Here is a 10,237-nt window from a genome sequence, read left to right as displayed (position 1 = left end):
GTGCTATTTGAAAAGCAACAAGGAATATTTTATATGCATTTACCCGGGACAATACATATCACAGCCTTTCATGTACCATTGAGGCTAATCGATTCTGCAAATGAATCACATCTCTTAAGGCCGACTGAACGCGGAAACTGGCGAAACGTTACGAAATGTACCGATACATGTTCACTTCGCCAATTTTTATCTAACTTTCTTTTGGGAAGGGAGAAGTCACTTCTACTACTTTTTTCAACTCTAGATTTGGGCCTGTTTAAACCTGTCACCAAAGCACGACCTTCATTTCATTTTCATTTAAACTTGTTTTCGTGCTTATATCCAATTAAGGTTCAAGTACGCTCACCTGGGCACACACCTCAGCTATCTGGGCTGTCTGTCCAGAACAGTGGGTTAGTTGTTAGTTGGCTAGTGGTTAGTGAAAGAGAAGAGGGTGTAGTGGTCTTACACCTACATGAGTCGTTAAAACTCGTTCTGGGTGGGAGCCGGTGCCGGGCTGCGAACCCTGTACCTACCAGCCTTATGTCCGATATAACCGGAAGCGTCCTTGGCAATACTACACTAGTTTCGCACAACTATTGTCATCCTAATTTTCATTTTTAATGTTTGACATCCAATAGTCGATGATTAATAAATCAATGTGCTCTAGTGGTGTCGTTAAACACAATAAATGTTCATTTTAACTTAAATGATGACTTGAAAATGTCAATCCAACAGAATACGAGACGGGGGTCTAAGGTCAACGACCCCCCCCCCCCCCCCACACCCTCAACCACCACCACCCCACTCCCTCAGTGCTGGAAGCAAATCTCTGCAGTCGGGTAAAAATGATGGAGACGTTCGAGCCGGTGCATCACGACTGGTATACCAAATGTTTGACATCCAATAGCCGATGATTAATAAAATTAGTGTGCTCTAGTTAAACAAAACAAACTAGCATGAAAGCTTTTCTACTCACAATATAAGTTTTAAAATGCGTATTCGTTCGTTTAGAACCCTGTATAGATATTAGGGGCGGGACGTAACCCAGTGGTAAAGCGCTCGCTCGATGCGCGGTCGGTCTGGGATCGATCCCCGTGGGTGGGCCCATTGGGCTATTTCTCTTTCCAGCCAGTTCACCACGACTGGCATATCAAAGGCCGTGGTATGTATTACCCTTTCTGTGGGATGGTGCATACAAAAGAACCCTTGCTGCTAATCGAAAAGAGTAGCCCATGAAGTGGCGACAGCGGGTTCCTCTCTCAATATCTGTGTGGTCCTTAACCATATGTCTGATGCCATATAACCGTAAATAAAATGTGTTGGAATGCCAAATTAAATTTTTAATTTTTGATGGTGAAGTTCAAATATGAAGCAGAAATTATATTTTTTATTCCTGTGCACTAGTCCGGGCGACCAACTTTCTGGAATTTTTCGAAAAATCAGGAATATTCGTGTCGTATTCGGAATTCCGGAATTGATGCAAATATCCGATTATGGTTTTTTCAAATTTATTATAATTTTTAAAAAAGCAATTAATTCTTATTACCGGTACATTCTACATTCTCGGAATTAAACATCTTTATCTCTCACTTTAACCTAACTCAGTATTGTTTACAGATAATTGTGCCATTACTCAGGCGTGTGTCTGCTGGCTATATTTATCAAAAGCCGACCAATGAAAATGTTTCTTACAAATCAAGTAAACTGAAGCCATATATGAAAATTTCTTTCTTACTTTTCATACTCGGGTAGTTTATATATTCATTTTAAAGATATTTCAAATAGCATATACTTATTTTGCTTCGGGGCAAGCATCGGTTCTATAGTCATGCATGCAATTTCGCCACGGTGGGTGAAATCAGAATACTAGTATATGACAGAAGAACGCGGAGATCATACGAAAACAAAACAAACGGATCCACAATTCTCTTCTTTCCATTTGCTTTCACATGCAACATTTCACGAAATAATATTTGAATATCAGTAATCTGCGACCATCCATACCTACCGATGTAATTGCATTCAAGTATGCTAAACTATAAACAATATAAACAAAACATACTTAGTTATTTTGCCGCCATTTTATTCTTTACACTGGCACCACAAGATTTGTTACTCTAATGGTAATGTAAGCGCAATGCAGAACTTAGCCAGTCTTTTAACGTGGGTACCAGACGTTTCGTCCTCGAGCCAGTTCGCCACAACTCAGTGTGCCCCCACTACAGGTATATGATGAAATGGTACAGATGTAGCAAAGGATATACATAAAAGAAACATTTGTCCCAAGTTTGTCACTTTATCACTAATCTGTAGGTGGGAGGAGTCTTAAAAAGTAATACAATATTTGCTAACAAAGTGGTTTGGGGTGTGTGGGGTGTGTTGTTGTTGTTGTTAATTACTTTTTTGGGGTGTGTGTGTGGGGTGTTCTTTTTTAAAGGGGGTTCCTATTCACATGTAAATAATAATACACTTATTCACAAGTGACAAAGCATGCATTTGTTTAATGCTGTTAATTGCTGTACTATGTATAGTAACTTTATGTACACCGATGAGTCTGAAATACTTATCTTTGATTCAAAACCACCTAAAAATGAGACATTTTACATGAAAGACACCAAACTAGATATTGTAGATAGCTATAAATACATAGGCATCATATTTTTTTTGTAGAAATGGATAATTTATTCAAGCAAAAACGAGAGCATCAGCAGTCCGACCGTAGTCGGTAACAGGGTGGTATGGTGCTATGGAATTTGAAATGTCCCGTAGGATTAAGTCAAAGAGAAACGGTGCGTATTTTGATGAAGGAATTTCGGCGCAATTTTGATGGTCGTTCTAAAAATAAAAGGTAGGGAGCTACATATAGGCTTAGATTTTAGTAGGCCGAGAGTAGCTCTTTCAATAGGACAACTGGGGCAATTATTAGTTAAATTAAAATATTATAAACAAGAATGCATTCGTTTATATTGTGTTTCACAAGTTAAGATATCAATACAGACAGGTATGGAATGATAATTCAAATATCTATGCAAAATGTATTACCTGTAGAATATTCAAATCAACACATTTATGCGAAAATTATCTTTTTCATTTACCGGAGAAACTATAGACACTCTACATTCGATTCCGGACTAGTAATCATTATTCACCAATTGAAATTAGCCGATGGCAAAACACTGAAAGATAAGACAGAATATGTCCTCTTTGTAACACTGCTTTAGGTGACGAATATCATTATTTAGTTCAGTGTCCTTATGTTACAAATGAAAGACCAACATATATAAACAGATACTACTACAACACATCGAACACCTTCAAATTTGATCAGCTATTTAATTCTACAAAGTTATCAACTACAAAGAAACTATGTATGTTCCTCAATGTTATTAACACCGTTTTGAAAAATATATATATGTTTTAATTGTTTTAATAATATTCAGTGTATTATTATAATATATGTATCACGTCTAGAGTACACTGCTGTCTTTAAAAGTCTTATATAATAATTATACCCATTTATGTATTATTGCTATTACTATATACCATAATTCATTATTATATAACATGGATGAAAATGGCATTTAATCACAATCCATGTGAACTAATTGTTCGAAAGATGTTATGAATAAAATTATGAAATATAAATTTATGTATGTTTTGTTTAATCTTTGGTTTTGGTGTAAAATGAAATGAAATATGCTTCATATAATATTATTGGAGATTTAAACAGACCCCATCTGTCTTTCCAAACGACAAAGCAAATACAATTTCAGGCACGTTTTGTTAGAAATGGAGACACATGCTTAATGTTATATAGGGTAAAGTTTACAAAGAGGGTAGCTACCCCATCATGTTAAGATCATTTAAAGTCATTTGGCACAAATTAAGGAAAATTATTATTATTATTATTATTATTATTTGTTTGGGTTTGGGTTGGGTTGTTTTGGGGTTTTTTTTTTTTTTCGGGGGGGGGGGGGGGGGGGGATGGTTGAATATCATCAATATTTAAGATATAATGTTATTATCTAATTAAAGACAATATCACTTTAATCTAGCAACAATTAAAATGGTATGTCTTAATTGGTTTCTATGATTACACTTATCATTCAACATGAACAACTGCCATAGAACTAACCGGTTTCATATAGTGATTGATAGATAGCAGCACTGTATTGCAGTACATGTGCATTCTGAAATACATATCTGCCTTGTTTTGCTACATTCAAATTATTTTTCCTGTCTCCGTAAACATGAGGTAGACTACTGTCAAATTATGGAGTGCTTTAAAAGTATGTTTAGAAATTAGCTCTTTTCAAATGTAGCTGAGACATTCTTGATGGTGGAAACACATCCAGAGCCTTCTCTTCTTCCTGGCTTTATCAATGACGCCGTATCACCATACAAATTATTAACTGGTTCGGGAAATCCACAATGTCTACTGCGATCCGTGACATCAGTGCGTTTCAAGTGGAGTAAGTCCTGCCCAGTATTTGATGACTACCCAATTGGTATTTAAGCTTCGCCTTTAGGGTGACCAAGATAGCAAACCATTAATAGTGTTTTGGGGCGTAGCCAGAGAGGAAAAAACGCCATGGGAAAAATAAAATAAATCTGGGGAAATTCCAGACGGGGCAAGCGCTTCGTCTGCCTCATGCTGGCTACGCCATTTGTGTTATGTGTCTGTCAGCATTCAACCACAACTCGAGAATATGCTTCATCCTTGGATGAAAAAATTTATATATATAGCTGCGTCATAATTTCCTGTCTGGTTGAATGTGCCATTTTGGGATCCTCAACCATCTCCAATGATGAGCCCATACTTACAAACTAATGTAACCCCATGTTCCATAGAATATTGAATAGAAAACAAGAAACATTGTTACTCTGATCCCGCATAATCAACTGGGATAATACCTGTGGCAAGGGAATGCTACGTAGAGTGATAATTGTAGACTGGCAGTTTTCTTACCTTACATGTTTGATGGTTAAGCTCTGATCTATGCATTAAACAAACCAATTGCGAACACATTTGTCAACATAGTTTTGGGAACGATTGATGGTTCTACCAGAAAAGATGATATTATCTTTGACACTCATATTGACAAACAATACATAAAGCTACCAATAAAAATCTAAGAAGTAGGAAAGAGAAAGGTAAATTTTGCAAAATTATAGATTCATTTGACACAAGTGTAGCTCCAATGTTTCATTAATTATTAATGAAACCAACAGTGTTCTTGCTATTCTTAAAGAGTGGAACTGTTGTGGACCTCCTGAACTGAGGTATATGTATGTTGCGTGTATGGAGCTACTTAATCAGATGTTGGGATTGATACTCAGGTTAAGTTTATTAAACAAAACCCCAAGAAGTTCTGAACTACTTCCAACTAGCAAGGATGCCACCGGGTTATATGTTGGAAGACCTATATCCAACCATACATATTGGTACATGTAAAGATTCAACAAAGTGATAGTGGTCTAAAACCTGCATTAAGATTTTTGGGGAAGGATGTGTCACACGAAATGAATATTGTCAAATAAACACATTTTTCATTCCAGATTCCCCTTAGTTTATATGAATATTGCAATATATGCTGATCAATTAGTCATAATCAAGAGTAAGCCTTAAACAACACGTTTTAGAAAAGACGTACTCTCATAGATATTAAAGCAATGTAACCAAAATATTGATTTTGACTGACATCTACTGACAATGGTGTGAAAACCTACTTTCACCATAAACCTTGCCTTAAAGCCGCACGCCCTAGTTCCATCCAGCGAAAACAAATTATAATTTGGTTAATCTACAAACCTGTAACACACTTAGATCACGTTTTTATCAAATGGAGTGAAAAAGCAGGTTTTATATCGATAAATACCATGGGAATCCCCATGTCCCAATTGCTTGAAATAATTTTGAAAGTTAGTATTCTGATGTCACCGGTAGATGTCGCTCGAAGCACAACAATGCCTACGTCACGACAAATTTCACAGAGTGCGCACAGTCTTGGGGTGCGTTCCTTTCACCGCTCCTGGACATGTTCCAACTGTTCTGTCCTGGTTGTATCCCCTCTCCAGATATCGTAAGATTATTGGTTTTAAGGGTTTGTAACGTTTTGTATTGAGACACTTACTTGTCTGAACTTTATTGTTACTGAAAATGTTCACGAACTGTGAAGAAAAATCTCACAAATGAACAACAAGCAAACGACAACAAATTGGATGTTGGTTGCGCGAACCGTGCACGAGAAAACAAACCGAACCAAAATGATAACGGTCACGTGGTATACCAACGTCTGTGACATTGAAATGGGAATATTCCCTCTAAAAATAGATTAGACCTTGTCTGCTCAACGGTTTTTTCTCAGAGGCCCGTGGCATTTTATGAAATACGAAAAATGCATTTTGTGGTATTACAAACACCAGGATTACCAGGATTACCAAAAAACACTTCAGGTGAATGGAAATGTATATTCTAAATAATAAACGGTAAGTAAAGTGCAATTTTATTTGTGAAAAAATGGGTTTAATAGCGAAAAACAACGGCGTAATGGTTAACAACTAGGGCGTGTCCCTTTAAACTGATCTCAATACAGGTAAATTTTACGTGTATACCTACCCTCACCATAAACCTTACTCTGTATAAACATCAATAAGCATGAGTACCCATTTCTAACAAAGCTACCATTAATTATTTCTAAACATATGTTTTAGACATTAGTAAACACATAATTTCGAGATCAGTTGATTTTTATATCATGTTTCCCTGTAGTTTGCATGTAAATTGTAATATATAATGATCCATTATATTTCTGAAAAGCGAACTTTAAGTAGCATATTTGTAAAAACCCTATCCACAAAGATAAAAAAAAACTAAAAAAAACCCAACTAATTGTTTCCTAATATGATCCTAAATGATCTTAAATGACCCCAAAATTATCATTAAGAGTCCATTTCGCATGATTACCTCCCCTCGCCATAAACTGTACCTATACTCACCATGTAAAGACCTCACTAAGCATGGGTACCCATTGCTAACAAACCATGACCAAAATGTGGACATAACCCATTCAGAAATTCTCCCCTTTGATTAAATTCTGGATCTGCCCCAGAGAGACATAATTTCGAGATCAGTTGATTTTTAGATCATTTTTCCCAATAGTTTGCATGTAAATTGTCATGTATAATGATCCATTATAATCATATTTATGAAAAGTGAACTTTAAGTAGCATATTTGTAAAAAGCCCTACCCGCAAAGATAAGAAAAATGTTAACAACTTAATGTTTCTTAATATGGACCAAAATGATCTTAAATGATCCCAAAATTATCCTTAAGGGTCAATTTCCAATGGGTAATCACCCCCCCCCCCCCTCCCGCCATAAACTGTACTCACCATGTAAAGATCTCACTAAGCATGGGTACCCATTGCTAACAAACCATGCCCAATATGTTCACATAACCCATTCAGAAATTTTCCCCTTTGATTAAATTTTGGATCTGCCCCAGAAAGACATAATTTCCAGATCAGTTGATTTTTATATCATTTCCCAATATTTTGCATGTAAATTGTAATATATAATGATACATTATAATCATATTTATAAAAAAGCGAACTTTAGGTAGCATATTTGTAAATAGGCTTACCCACAAAGATAACAAAAATATAAAAACAAAAACTTAACTTCCAGTAATTTGACCCTAAATGACATTACATGACCCCCAAAATGACATTTAAAGGTCACCTTTGTGTGGGAACCTATCCTCACCGTACATCGCACCTACCCTCACCATAAACCATACCCTATATAGACTTCAGTAAGCATTGGCACCCATTCTTAACAAACCATACCCCAAAATGTGGACGTAACCTTTTCCTAAATATCTCCCCCTTTCGTTAAATTATTGATCTGCCCCTGAAATTTCAATCAGGTAATACCCTTACTAGATGTGTAATGGTTATATCTATAAACCAAAGTCATACTATGACCATTACTGATCAATATTATTGGAAAGGATTAAAAGAAACCAATTAACGTACAGGTTTAGGAAAGTAAGAGTTTCACATCTGAAATCTACACATATTTTTACATAAGAATCAATGTTCAAACCTTCCTGACTCTTTGACATAGATAAATCGACCTGGCTGCCGTACTGTAAGTATCACAGTTAAGTATATTAAAATTTCAAATAAAAATCAGTATCTCGTAGAAACATCAAGATAAGTCCAGGGTGGAATCCATTTGATTCCATCTTATTTTTGTCTACCAAATATATCTTTTCTCGTCCGTCCAAGATGATTACACTCCACCAGAATATGATGAACTATCAGAGTACACTGACACTGTTCACACTCAGGTGGAGGATCCGTCTTTATAACGAATGAATGCGTCAAGTATGTATTACCTGCTCCGCCTAACACCAATTTAATGAAACCTACTTGCCCCATGTGCCGCGAAGAATTGAAAAAAAAAACATTACAAACTTGCATCATTTGCAATACTTTGAGAACAAGACGTGGCCCAGTGGTATAGCGCTTGTGTGATGCGCGGTCGGTCTAGGATCGATCCCCGTCGGTGAGCCCAATGGACTAAATTTTTTCCAGCCAGTGCACCACGACTGGCATATCAAAGGCGCCGTGGCTATCACGTTCTGTGAGACGATGCATATACAATATCCCTTACTACTAATGCAAAATGTAGCGGGTTTCCTCTGTGATAAGTACGAAATGTTTGCACCAATAGCCGATGGGGGCGAGGCGTAGCCCAGTGGTACAGTGCTTGCTTGATGCGCGGTCGGTTTGGGATTGATACCCGTCAGTGGGCCCATTGCGCTATTGCTCGTTCCAGCCAGTGCACCACGACTGGTACATCAAAGGCCATGGCATGTGCTATCCTGTCTATGGGATGGTACATATAAAAGATCCCTTGCTGCTAATCGAAAAGAGTAGCCCATGAAGTGGCGACAGCAGGTTTCCTCTCTCAATATCTGTATGGTCCTTAACCATATGTTTGACGCCATATAACCGTAAATAAAATGTGTTGAGTGCGTCGTTAAATAAAACATTTCCTTCTTCTTCTTCCGATAGCCGATGATTCATAAATAAATGTGTGAACAAACTTCTTTTTTTTGCATTGATTTGAGAAAATTGTTTTCGGTGAAAGTACTGAATCGGAGTTTAAGCTGTAATTGCCAATTTACTAAATGAGAATTAAAAGTGAATTTGGTGAAAGAGCATTACTGAGTTGTTAAAATGTCAGTTCAAAAATCATATAGGCTGATAGTTGTAGAGGTGAAGAATAATCAATGCGATCTTGTTAAACAATCAAAACAACAAGAACAAATAAATCAACAAGAACAAACTATTAAAAAGAAATAAAAACAAAACAATTATAACAATAACACACAAACACTTTAGAACCGGTATCAAGAATCGAACCCCGGAGCCACCAAACCTAAAAGCGATGACCTAATCACAGCACAGTCGAAACAGTTAGCACTCTTGTCTACCACACCACTAACAAACCTATAGAATAAATTTAATACCAGCGCAGCAGGCTCGACCCCGCATGGGGTACTGGCTCAAGAAACTGTATGAAAATATCATTACCTATGAAAGGTGGCCTAATTGGATAACAGGCCGGGTTTGCGTTAATATGCGTCATACAGGAATAATCAGTGCCAATTTTCCGGGTTTCCCTTGCACTCAGTGGCCGTTTCCAGAATGGCACTTGTACAATACGTTTTGATAATTTGTTAATATATTTGTTTTCTTGTTGATTAGCAGCAGGTGTCAGGAATTTGGGTTTAGCACAAGGAATTGTAAGATTCCCGTTACATATTAATTTATTAACAAAGGTTAACGTGTGGTTTGTTAGCGTTATGGCAGGTATTAAGCGTGAGGGTGTACAATTAGGCGCGATTAGGAAAGGTATTTCGTACTCCTGAGAAATTTATTAACAAATTGTTTGTGTTCATTTTAATGCTTGACAGATTTTCGCAAAACGAAAAGAAGCGGGTTGATGAAAAAAAAATATTCAAGGATTTTAAAAATATTTTTGTTACACCGGTTTATTCTATTCTGTTTCTTGATAATAAAACGATATATTTATTATTTTATTTGATTAATTAATAATATATTTTTTTTCATGTCAAACATTTGATAATTCTGATACATAGTTTGTAGAGGAAGAAGCCCACTACATGTTTCCATCAGCAGAAAGGAATAATTATTTATAGGCATTTTCCCACAGACA

The sequence above is a fragment of the Gigantopelta aegis genome, chromosome 2 (genome assembly GCF_016097555.1).
Source record: "Gigantopelta aegis isolate Gae_Host chromosome 2, Gae_host_genome, whole genome shotgun sequence".
NCBI classification, from domain to species: Eukaryota; Metazoa; Mollusca; class Gastropoda; order Neomphalida; family Peltospiridae; genus Gigantopelta; species Gigantopelta aegis.
This window is presented reverse-complemented; position numbering follows the sequence as displayed.